General features: G+C 46.0%; 1 pseudogene; it reads right to left on the bottom strand.

The window, feature by feature from the left end:
- The window catches only part of LOC124004212, an 89,608-nt pseudogene extending 74,047 nt beyond the window's left edge, over positions 1-15,561 (bottom strand).
- Between the last annotated feature and the right edge of the window lie 2,254 nt (positions 15,562-17,815).

Raw genomic sequence — 17,815 nt, 5'->3', positions numbered from 1 at the left:
GAAGCGTTGACTTTTAATATGTGTGTGTGTGTTTGATGGATCACCAGCTACCAGACTGTGATGACACTCCTTCAGCCAGACTGTGGTAAAGTTGTGTCAGCTGGTGTTGATTGTGTTTGTATGCATTCTGTTTGATCTGCTGGCTGCATGACACACACACACACACACACACACACACACACACACACACACACACACACACACACACACACACACACACACACACACACACACACACACACACACACACACACACACACACACACACACACACACACACACACACACACACACACGCGCGCGCATCCCTCCCTCCCTGTCTGCCTTGTTGTAACAGGATACAGGCCACAGTCTTTGATTGTCACAGGGTTCCAGAGCTGTGATGAAAAGTAGCTTTAAAAGCACGTCACGTTACACAAATGTCACCCTCCTCCTCACTTCCCTCCCTCTGCCCCTCTCACCTCCCTCTCCCTCTCACCCTCCTCCTCACTCCCCTCCCTCCCTCCCCTCCCCTTCCAACCCCTCCTCTCCCCCTCCCTCCCCTCCCCCTCCCTCCCTTTCCCTTTCACCCTCCTCCTCACCCTCCCTCTGTCCGTTGCCACATACTGAACAGAGATTTTTTGACAGAATCCTTGTATCGCTCTGACCAGAGATATTTTGACTTAGTCCTGAAGATGAACAGAAAAGGTCAGGCGTTTGTCTTTTGTACGATTGGAAGCATACTGTGACCCTTGAGCAGTTATTGATTGTAGTTATTGATTTTACAATTATGTAGAATTTGAAAAGAACAGAGAAGAAACATGGGGGCGTCTGGTAGCCTTGTGGTTAGAGGCAGGTAGCCTAGTGGTTAGAGCGTTGGGCCAGTAACCAGCAGGTAGCCTAGTGGTTAGAGCGTTGGGCCAGTAACCAGCAGGTAGCCTTGTGGTTAGAGCGTTGGGCCAGTAACCAGCAGGTAGCCTAGTGGTTAGAGCGTTGGGTCCAGTAACCAGCAGGTAGCCTAGTGGCTAGAGCGTTGGGCCAGTAACCAGCAGGTAGCCTAGTGGTTAGAGCGTTGGGCCAGTAACCATCAGGTAGCCTAGTGGCTAGAGCGTTGGGCCAGTAACCAGCAGGTAGCCTAGTGGTTAGAGCGTTGGGCCAGTAACCAGCAGGTAGCCTAGTGGTTAGAGCGTTGGGCCAGTAACCAGCAGGTAGCCTTGTGGTTAGAGCGTTGGGCCAGTAACCAGCAGGTAGCCTAGTGGCTAGAGCGTTGGGCCAGTAACCAGCAGGTAGCCTAGTGGCTAGAGCGTTGGGCCAGTAACCAGCAGGTAGCCTAGTGGTTAGAGCGTTGGGCCAGTAACCAGCAGATAGCCTAGTGGTTAGAGCGTTGGGCCAGTAACCAGCAGGTAGCCTAGTGGTTAGAGCGTTGGGCCAGTAACCAGCAGGTAGCCTAGTGGTTAGAGCGTTGGGCCAGTAACCAGCAGGTAGCCTAGTGGTTAGAGCGTTGGGCCAGTAACCAGCAGGTAGCCTAGTGGTTAGAGCGTTGGGCCAGTAACCAGCAGGTAGCCTAGTGGTTAGAGCGTTGGACCAGTAACCAGCAGGTAGCCTAGTGGTTAGAGCGTTGGACCAGTAACCAGCAGGTAGCCTAGTGGTTAGAGCATTGGACCAGTAACCAGCAGGTAGCTTAGTGGTTAGAGCATTGGGCCAGTAACCAGCAGGTAGCTTAGTGGTTAGAGCGTTGGGCCAGTAACCAGCAGGTAGCCTAGTGGTTAGAGTGGCTAGAGCGTTGGGCCAGTAACCAGCAGGTAGCCTAGTGGTTAGAGCGTTGGGCCAGTAACCAGCAGGTAGCCTAGTGGTTAGAGCGTTGGGCCAGTAACCAGCAGGTAGCCTTGTGGTTAGAGCGTTGGGCCAGTAACCAGCAGGTAGCCTAGTGGTTAGAGCATTGGACCAGTAACCAGCAGGTAGCCTAGTGGTTAGAGCATTGGACCAGTAACCAGCAGGTAGCTTAGTGGTTAGAGCATTGGGCCAGTAACCAGCAGGTAGCTTAGTGGTTAGAGCGTTGGGCCAGTAACCAGCAGGTAGCCTAGTGGTTAGAGTGTTGGGCCAGTAACCATCAGGTAGCCTAGTGGTTAGAGCGTTGGGCCAGTAACCAGCAGGTAGCCTAGTGGTTAGAGCATTGGGCCAGTAACCAGCAGGTAGCCTAGTGGTTAGAGCGTTGGGCCAGTAACCAGCAGGTAGCCTAGTGGTTAGAGCGTTGGGCCAGTAACCAGCAGGTAGCCTAGTGGTTAGAGCGTTGGGCCAGTAACCAGCAGGTAGCCTAGTGGTTAGAGCATTGGACCAGTAACCAGCAGGTAGCCTAGTGGTTAGAGCATTGGACCAGTAACCAGCAGGTAGCTTAGTGGTTAGAGCGTTGGGCCAGTAACCAGCAGGTAGCTTAGTGGTTAGAGCGTTGGGCCAGTAACCAGCAGGTAGCCTAGTGGTTAGAGTGTTGGGCCAGTAACCATCAGGTAGCCTAGTGGTTAGAGCGTTGGGCCAGTAACCATCAGGTAGCCTAGTGGTTAGAGTGTTGGGCCAGTAACCAGCAGGTAGCCTAGTGGTTAGAGCGTTGGGCCAGTAACCAAAAGATAGCTAGATTGAATCCCCGAGCTGACAAATATATGTTGTTTTGCCCCTGAACAAGGTAGTTAACCCACTGTTCCCTATTTGGGCTGTCATTGTAAGTAAGAATTTGTTCTTAACGGACTTGCCTTGTTAAATAATAAAAATGTAAATGGAAACAAGAAGGTGGTCTGAGTTAGAGGTTGTTTGACATTGTTTTAATATTGTTGTTGTTTTTTCTACGTTGTTTTAATGTTGTAATTTAAAAAAAACGTTTTTAATGTTTTAGTTTTTTTTTACATTGTTTTACTGTTGTTTTTTACATTGTCTCGCACAAATCAATACATTTTTCTGATTGTTCTATTGATATGTTCTAAATAGATCATGTTCCTAGTTCACATGAGGTCACATCAGATGGGGAAAACAGGTTGAATAAAATCAACAGAGTACTTTAGTGTTGCCTTGAAACCAAGGTGGAATCTGGAGTTTCATGCCCAGGTGTCAAGTGAATATTAAACTGTTGCTGCCTTAATAATGTAATTCTGTGTGTAGAAGCAGACTAGAGTATTTGTCGATTACAGGCTTGTTGAAGCCGATTCAATGAGACACGGAATGAAATTGACTGGCTGACGGACCTGAATGTCTTGTGTGTGTGTGTGTGTAAGCATGTGCTTGTGTGTGTGTGTAAGAGTGTGTGAAATTTGCAGTCACAGCCTACGATACCTAAAAGCTTTTCTTCATTTTTATTTGTACCTTTCGTTTGTATATCAAGGTGTTGGGAATCCAAACCGGCTCCTTTCTCCCCTGCTGGATAGGAAATCTAAACCAATTTCACACCATTTTATCTGTGATTCATTTCAAAACACCAACTCAGGTGGCTGTATTTGTGATCAGGTCATCTACCACATGTCCCACTGCACACTCCCTCATCTCCCACTGCACACTCATCTACCACATCTCCCACTGCACACTCCCTCATCTCCCACTGCACACTCCCTCATCTACCACATCTCCCACTGCACACTCATCTACCACATCTCCCACTGCACACTCCCTCATCTCCCACTGCACACTCCCTCATCTACCACATCTCCCACTGCACACTCCCTCATCTACCACTGCACACTCCCTCATCTACCACTGCACACTCCCTCATCTACCACATCTCCCACTGCACACTCCCTCATCTCCCACTGCATACTCCCTCATCTCCCACTGCACACTCCCTCATCTACCACATCTCCCACTGCACACTCCCTCATCTACCACTGCACACTCCCTCATCTACCACTGCACACTCCCACATCTACCACTGCACACTCCCTCATCTACCACTGCACACTCCCTCATCTGCCACTGCACACTCCCTCATCTACCACTGCACACTCCCTCATCTCCCACTGCACACTCTCACATCTACCACTGCACACTCCCTCATCTCCCACTGCACACTCCCACATCTACCACTGCACACTCCCTCATCTACCACTGCACACTCCCTCATCTACCACATCTCCCACTGCACACTCCCACATCTACCACTGCACACTCCCTCATCTACCACTGCACACTCCCTCATCTACCACTGCACACTCCCTCATCTCCCACTGCACACTCCCACATCTACCACTGCACACTCCCACATCTACCACTGCACACTCACACATCTACCACTGCATACTCACACATCTACCACTGCATACTCCCTCATCTCCCACTGCACATATCCCTCATCTACCACTGCACACTCCCACATCTCCCACTACACACTCCCACATCTACCACTGCACACTGCACACTCCCACATCTACCACTGCACACTCCCTCATCTACCACTGCACACTCCCTCATCTACCACTGCACACATCTACCACTGCACACTCCCACATCTACCACTGCACACTCCCTCATCTCCCACTGCACAATCCCTCATCTCCCACTACACACTCCCACATCTACCACTGCACACATCTACCACTGCACACTCCCTCATCTCCCACTGCACACTCCCACATCTACCACTGCACACTCCCACATCTCCCACTACACACTCCCTCATCTACCACATCTGCCACTGCCCCATCCTCTATGTGTCAGGGAATTCCTCCTCCCCTTCTGAAGAGAAGAGGCAAAAAGGATCAGAGGACCAATATGCGGCGTGGTAAGTGTCCATGGTTCTTTTTAATACGTAAATGTACACATGAACAACTGACTACAAAACAATAAACATGGAAAACCTAAACAGTCCTATCTGGTGCAAAGACAGAGACAGGAACAATCCCCCACAAACACACAGTGAAACCCCAGGCTACCTAAGTATGATTCTCAATCAGAGACAACTAATGACCTGCCTGTGATTGAGAACCATACTAGGCCGAAACATAGAAATCCCAAAACATAGAAAAAGAAACATAGACTGCCCACCCCAAATCACGCCCTGACCATACTAAATAATGACAAAACAAAGGAAATAAAGGTCAGAACGTGACACTATGATTGAGTCACAGCTCAAGACTGATTCCTGTGTTGCTTCAGGTCAAGTGGACTCAGCAAACCCTAGTTTATATTTCTCCAGAGCATAATGCTACCTCTGTCCTAAACCTTAAACCATAGTGTACAGTCCTTCCCTGACACGTGTATGAGGTCAGACGGGTGTCTGAGTCACAGAAGTACTGGCAGAAAACAGAGATCTGGGTGCATACATATGAATGCTGTGAGTCACCGAACAAAGAACTGGCTCCAGAAACATAGAAACCAATACCACTTCAGCCTGATTACCTAACGCTTGTATGAGTTATCACAACCCCAATATGAAATCTTTGCTTCAGGTCAGGGCTTGACTGACAGAAATATCATTCGATTTCTATAGTTTGACTCACCTCCCAGTATACATCAAATTGGATGCAACAAAACCTTTTTAAATATTTGTCCAAAGCTCAGAATATAAAATATTGATTTACAAAAAATGTCCAGATAATATTGATTACACCACAGCAAATATCCCCTGATCACCATGACCACATCGAGACAAGTTCATCAATCACCTACTCTTCTATGACATAACACTTAATCAATGGTCCAAAAATACAGAAGTATAAAGGGTGTTATTGCTGGCCTTGTACCCAATCAGAAGTGACGTATCATACAAGCAATGAGAAGTGTTTTTAAATCACACATTTTCTCTGATGATACACAGGGTTCCGTTTTTACATTGCTGTGATTTCTCACTCCACTCTCAGTGATTCCAGCATTAGAGCTCACTCAGGCACAGAGACAGACAGAGGTTGTTGCCTTAAGCAAAGTAAAGGGTTGTGTACATTCCTGGTGATGGTTCACCGGCTCTTTCTGAGAGAGTGGAGCTAGAGCCAGGGGAATAGCCTGGCCCTTTCTGAGGGAGTGGAGCTAGAGCCAGGGAAATAGCCTGGCCCTTTCTGAGGGAGTGGAGCTAGAGCCAGGGGAATAGCCTGGCCCTTTCTGAGGGAGTGGAGCTAGAGCCAGGGGAATAGCCTGGCCCTTTCTGAGGGAGTGGAGCTAGAGCCAGGGGAATAGCCTGGCCCTTTCTGAGGGAGTGAGCTAGAGCCAGGGAATAGCCTGGCCCTTTCTGAGGGAGCCAGCCAGGGGAATAGCCTGGCCCTTTCTGAGGGAGTGGAGCTAGAGCCAGGGGAATAGCCTGGCCCTTTCTGAGAGAGTGGAGCTAGAGCCAGGGGAATAGACTGGCCCTTTCTGAGGGAGTGGAGCTAGAGCTAGGGGAATAGCCTGGCCCTTTCTGAGAGAGTGGAGCTAGAGCCAGGGGAATAGCCTGGCCCTTTCTGAGAGAGTGGAGCTAGAGCCAGGGAAATAGCCTGGCCCTTTCTGAGAGAGTGGAGTGGAGCTAGAGCCAGGGAAATAGACTGGCCCTTTCTGAGGGAGTGGAGCTAGAGCCAGGGGAATAGACTGGCCCTTTCTGAGGGAGTGGAGCTAGAGCCAGGGAAATAGCCTGGCCCTTTCTGAGAGAGTGGGGTGGAGCTAGCGCCAGGGAAATAGCAGTTATGGACTGCACTATTCTCTCTATCTCTCTCACACACACACACACACACACACACACACACACACACACACACACACACACACACACACACACACACACACACACACACACGGGGCGGCAGGGTATCCTAGTGGTTAGAGCGTTATAACCTTGCATAACATAATTTCACCTCCCAAGTTTAGATAAGAAGAATAACCTCATACAATGTATGGTTCTCAATCATGGACAGCTGTCTATTTTTGTCTCTGATTGGGAATCATACTTAGGCAGCCTTTTTTCCTTTGGTATTTGTGGGTAGTTGTCTTTGTTAGTGGCATTATAGCCTAAGTAAGCTTCACGGTCGTCTCCTTGTTCTTTGTTTTGTTGGTGACATTTACAAATAAAAACCAGAGTGGGGGTTTTATTCGGAAAGGCCGAAAAAGGGCTGTCCCAGGAGGCCTGACCCTAACTGGGCTCAGGGGCGGCCCTCTGATTTAGGAAAACTCAAAAAAGGGAAAAGTTTTTTTCTTCATTAAACATTCCAAAAATCATATTACACAATTATACAAACATTATCATTCTCACTCATTCATCTTATACAACAATTAGATGTAAACCTCATATCTGAGGCTATTATATAAACAGCGTTATGGTAATGTAGCCACACTGTCTCCCATGAGCTTCACCAAGTTGTGACAAACGGACCAGTTCGTAGCTGGATTCTTCACCGATCTTTTATACTTTCTCCGGAACATGAAATTTGTTCGGACCTCAAGTTCTGTGAGGTGGAAGGATTTCCTTTGTCCCCTATGAAAATGTACTCTCTCTATACTGTGTCCACGAGGAGATCCTCAGGAATTTATGACTTCTCTCTGACCACAGCAACCTAGTTGAATGAGGCAAGGGGGGGCAGGGAGAGGGGGATGGGGCTTGCTATACCCAAAGAGGCCAACGTCATGACACTAGCAAGCTAAACAATGAACCATAATCCATAGAGTACTCGCAATTGTCAAACTGATTGTCATAGCTAAAGTTAACCGAATAGGTTCAATGTTAGCTAGCTATAACTAACAATGCAAACATTAGGCCTTGGTCAGGGAGGTCACCAAATACCCAAATGGTCACTCTGACAGAGCTCCAGAGTTACTCTGTGGAGATGGGAGAACCTTCCGGAAGGACAACCATTTCTGCAGCACTCCGCTAATTAGGCCGTTATGGTCGAGTGACCAAACGGAAGCTACTCCACAATAAAATTCACATGATAGCACCTAAAGGACTCTCAGACCATGAGAAAGATAATTCTCTTGTCTGATGAAACCAAGATTGGATTATTTGGCCTGAATGCCATGTGTCGCGTCTGGAGGAAACCTGCACCATCCCTACGGTGAAGCATGGTGGTGCCAGCATCATGCTGTGGGGATGTTTTGCAGTGACAGGGACTGGGAAACTAGTCAGGATCAAGACAAAGAGCAAAGTACAAGGAGATCCTTGATGAAAAACTGGTCAAAAGCGCTCAAGACCTCAGACTGGGGCAAAGGTTCACCTTCCAACAGGACAAAGACCCTAAGCACACAGCCAAGACAACGCAGGAGTGGCTTCGGAAGTCTCTGAATGTGCTTGAGTGGCTCAGCCAGAGCCCGGACTTGAACCAGAGACCATAAAATAGCTGTGCAGCACCACCCCTTATCCAACCTGACAGAGCTTGAGAGGCTCTTCAGAGAATGGGAGAAACTCCCTGAATACAGATGTGCCAAGCTTGTAGACTTGATGCTGTAATCGCTGCCAAAATTGCTTCAACAAGGCACTGAGTAAAGGATTCTGAACACTTTCGCAAAAAATTCTAAACACTTGTTCCTGCTTTGTCATTATGGGGTATTGTGTGTAGATTGATGATGTAAAAAAAAAAAAAAAATTAATCCATTTTAAAATAAGGCAGTAACGTAACAGAATGTGGAAAAGTCAAGGGGTCTGAATACTTTCTGAAGGCACTGTACATACTGTATAAATTGTTTATTTGTATGTGTTGGGTTTTAGTTGACATTACTCTTTACAGAGTCGAGTAACATAGTATTTGCGAAACATTTAACATTCATGGACTTTGAAATACATTTTGGAACTTTGTCCCAAAAGTAACTGCAGGACTCTCTCATATCATATGAAGGAATGTGCCTCACTGACTTAGGAACCAGTGAACAGTTGGGATTTGGGGCCAACGTCATCGTAAAACATTTCCTTGGTATTAAATACCGTCTGTGAACAAACTTAGAATGTATAAATTGATGGCAAGGTCATTTTTTTGTATATTCTCTTCCATAACTTTATCTGCAACGTTACAATTCATTTTGTGCCACTCGAGTCTATAGAGACCCAACCGTACTATACAGCCTGCACAGCAGACCACTCGAGTCTATAGAGACACAACCGTACTATACAGCCTGCACAGCAGCCGTAGGGGAAACCACTCGAGTCTATAGAGACACAAGTGTACTATACAGCCTGCACAGCAGCCGTTGGGGAAACCACTTAAGTCTATAGAGACACAATCGTACTATACAGCCTGCACAGCAGACCACTCGAGTCTATAGAGACACAACCATACTATACAGCCTGCACAGCAGACCACTCGAGTCTATAGAGACACAACCATACTATACAGCCTGCACAGTAGACCACTCGAGTCTATAGAGACACAACCGTACTATACAGCCTGCACAGCAGCCGTAGGGGAAACCACTCTAGTCGCATAAAAATGAAAATATAACATTGCGGGTGAAGTTTGGGAATGACACAATTTCATGTGTATAAATTCTTAAAACCTGCATCACTTAGCTTAAGAGTTTGCTGTTTCTAAAAGGACATATTTGAATGTTTTCTTAGCCTTTTTTACAGGGCCCCCATACTGCACAACAAGAATGAGGAAGGGGATTCACTGTTTGGGGCGAGTTACACAAAACATTCTAATTGTCCTCATTTCAGTTTATGTGACAAAAAAAGGCAAGTATAGTGTAGAGAATAATTGTACCAGCTAAACTACTTTGAAATATATTTCCCCATAGCCAAAAATATTAACATACTATTGGGGTGGGAGGTAGCCTAGTGGTTAGAGGAGGCAGGTAGCCTAGTGGTTAGAGGAGGCAGGTAGCCTAGTGGTTAGAGGAGGCAGGTAGCCTAGTGGTTAGAGGAGGCAGGTAGCCTAGTGGTTAGAGGAGGCAGGTAGCCTAGTGGTTAGAGGAGGCAGGTAGCCTAGTGGTTAGAGGAGGAAGGGAGCCTAGTGGTTAGAGGGGCAGGTAGCCTTGTGGTTAGAGCAGGTAGCCTAGTGGTTAGAGGGGCAGGTAGCCTAGTGGTTAGAGCAGGTAGCCTAGTGGTTAGAGGAGGCAGGTAGCCTAGTGGTTAGAGGGGCAGGTAGCCTAGTGGTTAGAGCAGGTAGCCTAGTGGTTAGAGGCAGGTAGCCTAGCGGTTAGAGGGGGCAGGTAGCCTAGTGGTTAGAGGAAGGGAGCCTAGTGGTTAGGGGCAGGTAGCCTTGTGGTTAGAGGCGGTAGCCTAGTGGTTAGAGGGGCAGGTAGCCTAGTGGTTAGAAGGGCAGGTAGCCTAGTGGTTAGAGCAGGTAGCCTAGTGGTTAGAGGAGGCAGGTAGCCTAGTGGTTAGAGGGGCAGGTAGCCTAGTGGTTAGAGGGGCAGGTAGCCTAGTGGTTAGAGGGGCAGGTAGCCTAGTGGTTAGAGGGGCAGGTAGCCTAGCGGTTAGAGGAGGCAGGTAGCCTAGCGGTTAGAGGCAGGTAGCCTAGCGGTTAGAGGAGGCAGGTAGCCTAGCGGTTAGAGGAGGCAGGTAGCCTAGCGGTTAGAGGAGGCAGGTAGCCTAGCGGTTAGAGGAGGCAGGTAGCCTAGCGGTTAGAGGAGGCAGGTAGCCTAGCGGTTAGAGGAGGCAGGTAGCCTAGCGGTTAGAGGAGGCAGGTAGCCTAGCGGTTAGAGGAGGCAGGTAGCCTAGCGGTTAGAGGAGGCAGGTAGCCTAGCGGTTAGAGGAGGCAGGTAGCCTAGCGGTTAGAGGGGCAGGTAGCCTAGCGCTTAGAGGGGCAGGTAGCCTAGCGCTTAGAGGGGGCAGGTAGCCTAGCGCTTAGAGGAGGCAGGTAGTCTAGCGGTTAGAGGAGGCAGGTAGCCTAGCGCTTAGAGGAGGCAGGTAGTCTAGCGGTTAGAGGGGCAGGTAGCCTAGCGGTTAGAGGCGGCAGGTAGCCTAGTGGATAGAAGGGCAGGTAGCCTAGTGGATAGAGGGGCAGGTAGCCTAGTGGTTAGAGGAGGCAGGTAGCCTAGTGGTTAGAGGGGCAGGTAGCCTAGTGGTTAGAGGAGGCAGGTAGCCTAGCGCTTAGAGGGGCAGGTAGCCTAGCGGTTAGAGGAGGCAGGTAGCCTAGCGGTTAGAGGGGCAGGTAGCCTAGTGGTTAGAGGTGGCAGGTAGCCTAGTGGATAGAGGGGCAGGTAGCCTAGTGGTTAGAGGAGGCAGGTAGCCTAGTGGTTAGAGGAGGCAGGTAGCCTAGTGGTTAGAGGAGGCAGGTAGCCTAGTGGTTAGAGGAGGCAGGTAGCCTAGTGGTTAGAGGCATGTAGCCTAGTGGTTAGAGGTAGGTAGCCTCGTGGTTAGAGCATTGGTCCAGTTACCAAAAGGTTGCTGGATTGAATCCCTGAGCTGACGAGGTACAATTCTGTTGTTCTGCCCCCTGAACAAGGCAGTTAACCCACTGTTCACCACTGGGCTGTCATTGTAAATAACGATTTGTTCTTATCTGACTTGCCTAGCTAAATGAAGGTTTAATTAAACATTTTAGAAAAGATATGTATGCCACATCAAGCTTTAATGCCAGATAGTTTTTAATGATTTATTTACACTTCAATTATCACTAAATGTCTTAGTTTTGTGAGAACTTATTAGGCCTGTACACAGTCAGGGGCTGATGTAATAAACACATTTAAATCACAACAGTACCATAGAGTATAGTACCCCTGATGATGCAGTATATCCGATTTGCTTTAGTTTTGAGGTAAGAACATGGACATTAGACTCCCAAGTCTTTGACTGTTACGTACAGTACATTATGTATAAATAGCATAAATGAAATCATCCCTCCCCACAAGATGAACTCTGCATGTTTGTTTGTCAAGCCTCCTGTATGCAAATACCTGTGCATATTGTATTAACGTCAACAGATATCTACCTAAGGGGACTCTTCTCTCCACAACAGAACGTCTGCTGGTTGTTGAAACAGAGAAGGTAAACGTATAGACTATAGACTACATATTGAGTAGAACACATATAGACTACATATTGAGTAGAACACATATAGACTACATATTGAGTAGAACACATATAGACTACATATTGAGAAGTGGTTTGTAAAGAACACATATAGACTACATATTGAGTAGAACACATATAGACTACATATTGAGTAGAACACATATAGACTACATATTGAGTAGAACACATATAGACTACATATTGAGTAGAACACATATAGACTACATATTGAGTAGAACACATATAGACTACATATTGAGTAGAACACATATAGACTACATATTGAGTAGAACACATATAGACTACATATTGAGTAGAACACATATAGACTACATATTGAGTAGAACACATATAGACTACATATTGAGTAGAACACATATAGACTACATATTGAGACACATACTATATTGAGTAGAACACATATAGACTACATATTGAGTAGAACACATATAGACTACATATTGAGTAGAACACATATAGACTACATATTGAGTAGAACACATATAGACTACATATTGAGAAGTGGTTTGTAAAGAACAATAAAATGTTTGCCAAGGCGGAGACTTGCTTAGACATTCGTGGACACATTCATTTCAGGTTACAAGTGTAGTGGGCCAAATGTCATTACAAATTTCGTTGTTTGTTGTAACAGATGTCTCTTTTCATTCACCAAATTGCAGAGTGTTTTAATGCTGGACTTATTGTTTTTTAGGACAAACAGGCGCCTTTTGAATGTGATTGTTTGACAATCAGATTTTTTTTTAAACACAATGACTGTGTTTTGTTTTCATCCCACATTAAAACATGATAGTAGTTATATATGACACGTTTTTACTAGTAGCCTAATAGACCCAGAAAATATCACATGAAAATGAATAGGGATTCAAAATGCAATCTATGATGAGATCCAATAGGAATAGTAACACGAGGTTCGCGTACTGTTTCGGATATTCTTTCACCCCTGTGTCACGCCTTGGTCATTGTATCTTGTGGTTTTGTTATATGTTTGGGTAGGCCAGGGTGTGACATGGGTTTATATGTTGTGTTTCGTATTGGGGTTTGTATTAATTGGGAGTGTGTTTTATTAGGGGTGTGTCTAGTTAGGCTTGGCTGCCTGAGGCGATTCCTAATTGGAGTCAGCTGATTCTCGTTGTCTCGGATTGGGAACCGTATTTAGGTAGCCTGAGTGCGCGCTGTATTTCGTGGGTGATTGTACCTGTCTCTGTGTTAGTCACCAGATAGGCTGTAATTAGTTTCACTTGTTTGTTGTTGTCTTCTTCAGTTATTTCATGTACCGCATTATCTTCATTAAAAGTCATGAGTAACCTACACGCTGCATTTCGGTCTGACTCTCTTCAAACAACAGACGAACTTCGTTACAGAATCACCCACCATTCACAGACCAAGCAACGTGTGAACTGGCAGGATCTGAAGGAGGAGTTATGGACAGCAGAAGCATGGAGTATACTACGTTCGCGTACTGTTTCGGATATTCTTTCACCCCTGCAATAATTTCACTCGTTTACCAGATTTTTAGCAGATACGCAGAGAAGCATACTAAGTTACTTTAATAAAAACCAGAACCACAAGTCAGGAGGATACAGACAGCTCAAGAGGCATCTTTAAATATGCAGGAAATATATATATCTTTTTTGCATAGATTTAAGAATAAGGCTCTACTGTAGATTGCAGGAAATAGCTGTTTCAGGTGTTTGAAAAATGCAAATTTCTCCAATTTACGGCCGGTGCACCACCCAGGAGTATGAATCTTATGCCCCCCCCCCCCCCCCCTCTCTCTCTTTCTCCACACCTCCGGACAACATCACAGCCGTCCTAACGTACTTTGGGGCCCCGTCAGATTCGTTAGTGCGCGTGACGGCCCTGTATGGGCCGTAGAAGAAGAAATGTCTGGCACAAGAACAAGAACAAAATATATTATATTCCGTTGACGTCTTATACAATCTTCGAACAGACAACCCAGATTTTGTGTGTCCTGAATGGCACCATATATCGTATGTAGTGCACTACTGCTGACCAGAGACCTGTGGTCCTAGTGCACTAGATAGGGAATAGACTGTTATTAGGGACACATACCCATGCTGGGTTCTTTATCACCCTTTTACAGAAATGGTGCAGAGGTCTCGCTGTATATTCGGAGTCTGCTTTACATGTTTTCTGTCTGTTTGTTCACTGTGTGTGTGTGTGTGTGTGTGTGTGTGTGTGTGTGTGTGTGTGTGTGTGTGTGTGTGTGTGTGTGTGTGTGTGTGTGTGTGTGTGTGTGTGTGTGTGTGTGTGTGTGTGTGTTTTATGACAGTTCGCTGTGCCTGCATACATTTTGGGTGTAAATGAGCCTGTTTAGATGAATTTAGAGGCCTGTGTGTTGGCAATATATCAGCCCACAGCCCATCTAGATTACCGTGTGTGTGTGTAGGAGGTGATAAACAGGGTCTGTTGTTAGCTCTCTGTCTGATTTGTGGCCTGGGAAGTAGCTGCGCTAAGTCCTGAACATTACTTAGTATTACTCTGGGAAGTAGCTGCAGCTAAGTCCTGAACATTACTTAGTATTACTCTGGGAAGTAGCTGCAGCTAAGTCATGAACATTACTTAGTATTACTCTGGGAAGTAGCTTCAGCTAAGTCCTGGACATTACTTAGTATTACTCTGGGAAGTAGCTGCAGCTAAGTCATGAACATTACTTAGTATTACTCTGGGAAGTAGCTTCAGCTAAGTCCTGGACATTACTTAGTATTACTCTGGGATGTAGCTGCGCTAAGTCCTGGACATTACTGAGCATTACTCTGGGATGTAGCTGCAGCTAAGTCCTGAACATTACTTAGTATTACTCTGGCAGCTAAGTCCTGAACATTACTTAGTATTACTCTGGCAGCTAAGTCCTGAACATGCCTGAGTATTAATGGCCTATTACTAATCGGGGGCACTACTGTATAGCTCTGTGTAGTGTACCAGTCTCTGTAGCTTTCATCTTTTCTGTACCAGTCTCTGTAGCTTTCAGCCTTTCTGCACCAGTCTCTGTAGCTTTCATCTTTTCTATACCAGTCTCTGTAGCTTTCATCTTTTCTGCACCAGTCTCTGTAGCTTGCAGCCTTTCTGTACCAGTCTCTGTAGCTTTCATCTTTTCTGTACCAGTCTCTGTAGCTTTCAGCCTTTCTGCACCAGTCTCTGTAGCTTTCATCTTTTCTGTACCAGTCTCTGTAGCTTTCAGCCTTTCTATATCCAGTCTCTGTAGCTTTCAGCCTTTCTGCACCAGTCTCTGTAGCTTTCAGCCTTTCTGTACCAGTCTCTGTAGCTTTCATCTTTTCTATACCAGTCTCTGTAGCTTTCATCTTTTCTGTACCAGTCTCTGTAGCTTTCATCTTTTCTATACCAGTCTCTGTAGCTTTCAGCCTTTCTGCACCAGTCTCTGTAGCTTTCATCTTTTCTATACCAGTCTCTGTAGCTTTCAGCCTTTCTGCACCAGTCTCTGTAGCTTTCATCCTTTCTGCACCAGTCTCTGTAGCTTTCAGCCTTTCTGCACCAGTCTCTGTAGCTTTCAGCCTTTCTGCACCAGTCTCTGTAACTTTCAGCCTTTCTGCACCAGTCTCTGTAGCTTTCAGCCTTTCTGCACCAGTCTCTGTAACTTTCAGCCTTTCTGCACCAGTCTCTGTAGCTTTCATCTTTTCTATACCAGTCTCTGTAGCTTTCATCTTTTCTATACCAGTCTCTGTAGCTTTCAGCTTTTCTGCACCAGTCTCTGTAGCTTTCAGCCTTTCTATACCAGTCTGTAGATGAATTTAGTGGCAATGGATTGTGTTGGCAATGGTTCAGCCCACAGCCCATCTAGATTAACGATGTACTGTATGTGTGTGTCTGTGTCCATGTCTGTGTGTGTGTCCTCCTACACTGCTGTGCAAGAGAGCGCTTGTATCCCACTATAACACGAGCTGCAGGTTTTCTTGATTTAACCAATCATTGTGGTTTAAAAGTTGAGAGCTTACCACATTACTAAGCCAAATTGAGCTACTTTGCAAAGCAGGAAAGGACAATGTGAACAGAAAATATTCAAGCCGTCCCGACAGGGAGATGGTACGGTCCAGCTTTATGTATATCATATCACCATGGGAACGACAGGGAGATGGTACGGTCCAGCTTTATGTATATCATATCACCATGGGAACGACAGGGAGATGGTACGGTCCAGCTTTATGTATATCATATCACCATGGGAACGACAGGGAGATGGTACGGTCCAGCTTTATGTATATCATATCACCATGGGAACGACAGGGAGATGGTACGGTCCAGCTTTATGTATATCATATCACCATGGGAACGACAGGGAGATGGTACGGTCCAGCTTTATGTATATCATATCACCATGGGAACGACAGGGAGATGGTACGGTCCAGCTTTATGTATATCATATCACCATGGGAACGACGGGGAGATGGTACGGTCCAGCTTTATGTATATCATATCACCATGGGAATGACAGGGAGATGGTACGGTCCAGCTTTATGTATATCATATCACCATGGGAATGACAGGGAGATGGTACGGTCCAGCTTTATGTATATCATATCACCATGGGAACCCCCAACGCTGCTCTAGACTAAATCACCCTGTGACTGGTCGTTTGTCAATCTGGTCTGGTTTTTGGATATTTACGCTGTCAATAATGAGAGACACCTCTGTTTGAAGACATAAATGTCCTCTTAAATGGACAAATCAATTAAGATTTTGGGGATAATTACACCCTGTCTATCACTTATGAGACAGATGCACATCGCCATCAATCAAGAAAACGGGGACACCATTGATTGAGAAACGTAGTATTTTATAAGGACCTCAGTAGCGGTTGCCAAGGCTGCAGCTGCTCTTCCTGGGAATAAGATCAGGCAATATATCCCATTAGATGACTGTGGTACTTACATCATGAATATCCTCATTGCTAGTAGGAGTTGTCAGGGACGACCTGGAGTGAACCGTGGACATGCAGATATCCTCTTTTCTGAAACTCTAATCCGTACAACTAGGCCCTGCGGGTTTGGTTTAGCAATATCTCCGGTCTACAAAGCAGTGCCATCTCTCCCTTTATTAATCATACAAAGAGGATCAACTATTTTGACATTTTCCAAAACGGGAACTGAGTCCTGAATATCAAAACTATCCACCCTAGTTCTGAAGCTATCATGTAGTTCTAGAGCTATCCACCCTAGTTCTGAAGCTATCATGTAGTTCTAGAGCTATCCACCCTAGTTCTGAAGCTATCATGTAGTTCTAGAGCTATCCACCCTAGTTCTGAAGCTATCATGTAGTTCTAGAGCTATCCACCCTAGTTCTGAAGCTATCATGTAGTCCTAGAGCTATCCACCCTAGTTCTGTAGCTATCCTGTAGTTGTAACGGGATTCTTCTGTTTGAAGGAGAGGCGGACCAAAACGCAGCGTGGTTATTGTGATACATCTTTAATAAAGATGAAAATAGAACAATATACAAAAAACAAGAAAAAGTGAAAAAAACAGCCCTATCTTTTTTTAAATAAAAATTATGTATTATCTTCAATACCATTCATTCTTTACAACTCATAATTTTCATACATACTCAAATAATGGTATTTTAATTAAACTAATTGACCTAAACATAAACTCCAAACAAAACCTCAGGGGAGCATCTTCCCTCCCCATCACCCTACAAAATACCTTTCCCTATCTCCCCGTCCCTAATCTATCCCCTTACAAATCTAAATGACACCCAGCCCTAAACCCCCCTTCCACCTCTCCCGAGCAGCATGCTGCCCCCACTTCCTCTCCTCCCTCTTCATCCTCCCCCTCAAATCTCCTTCCACCCTCCTCACTATCCCTTCCACCCCCCAATCTCTCCCTCTCTTCACCATGTTCTGACTTGCTTCCCACAGCCCCCGTTTAAAGAGACTCATGAGAAGCCAGAGCAGAAACCTGTCC

The sequence above is a fragment of the Oncorhynchus gorbuscha genome, linkage group LG18 (genome assembly GCF_021184085.1).
Source record: "Oncorhynchus gorbuscha isolate QuinsamMale2020 ecotype Even-year linkage group LG18, OgorEven_v1.0, whole genome shotgun sequence".
NCBI classification, from domain to species: Eukaryota; Metazoa; Chordata; class Actinopteri; order Salmoniformes; family Salmonidae; genus Oncorhynchus; species Oncorhynchus gorbuscha.
Note: the sequence above shows the minus strand (reverse complement) of the source record. Positions and strands in the feature narration are given on the sequence as shown.